This window comes from Mus caroli, chromosome 6 (genome assembly GCF_900094665.2).
Source record: "Mus caroli chromosome 6, CAROLI_EIJ_v1.1, whole genome shotgun sequence".
Lineage (NCBI taxonomy): Eukaryota > Metazoa > Chordata > Mammalia > Rodentia > Muridae > Mus > Mus caroli.
The window spans coordinates 113,463,504-113,464,427 of NC_034575.1; the positions used below are offsets into that span (position 1 = coordinate 113,463,504).

Here is a 924-nt window from a genome sequence, read left to right on the forward strand (position 1 = left end):
AAAAAAAAAAAAAAAGAAATTCACTTCATAGGAAATTCATTTACTGATCCAGAAGTCACAATATTCAAATGATGAGTGAGCCCAGCAAATAATGAAAACCGGCAAAGTGGCAGCGAAGATCAGTAAACGAGGGGTGCATTGGGTGGGGAACAAGACACAGTGGAAGAGCCTGACACCGTGCATGGAGCNCTGAAAGAGGTCCCCATCATACCCTGGCTTTTCTACACTACACATGATGAACTACTTAAGAGTTCTAGACACTCCCACTTCTTCAGGTTTGAAAGAACAGTCCAAGAGCCTGGGATCTAGAGGGCTTCTGCCTTTTCTCTTCTTTTTAAAGATTTGTTTATTTGTATTTATTTTATGTGCATTGGTGTTAAGTCTGCATGGATATCTGTGTGAGGGTGTCAGAGTCCCTGGAATTGGAGTTACGGACAAGTTTTGAGCATGGCTGGGTGCTGGGCATTGAACCTGGGTCTTCTGGAAGAGCAGCCAGTGCTCTTAACTGCTGAGCCATCTCTTTAGCAGAGCTGTTATCCAAGGGATAAAAAAATCACAAAGGAGCAGTTGAATCGTTTTGAAAACCCAGGATGTCTGAGAAACGGAAAGGAAGAAGTACATCTGGCAGCATCCAAGCAGGGCTTACCCCCAGCTGTCTTACCCAGCTGTCTTACCCAGCTGTCTTATAGTCTGCTTTCTATGCACCTTTCCTATCCTGGTCACTCCTTAGCCCTCAGGGTACATATTCTCCTATACTAGGTATTTAAGTCTGTCTTTATTTCTAGGTTTTTTTCCCTTTATACATAGGTTTTCTGCTTTAACATGTAACTGTATCTTCTATTCAAGTGTGGGCCCCCTAAGTGTCATATTCTGTATCTGTTACTGAGCCTTTCAATATACTTTATCATAAAACATTGGCTATTC

General features: G+C 42.3%; 1 protein-coding gene across 1 annotated transcript in view; it reads right to left on the reverse strand.

The window, feature by feature from the left end:
* Positions 1-924, reverse strand: part of LOC110295753 — a gene marked incomplete at its 5' end in the record, with an annotated part of 38,691 nt that overhangs the window by 2,692 nt on the left and 35,075 nt on the right. The gene's annotated exons all lie outside the window — the stretch shown is intronic.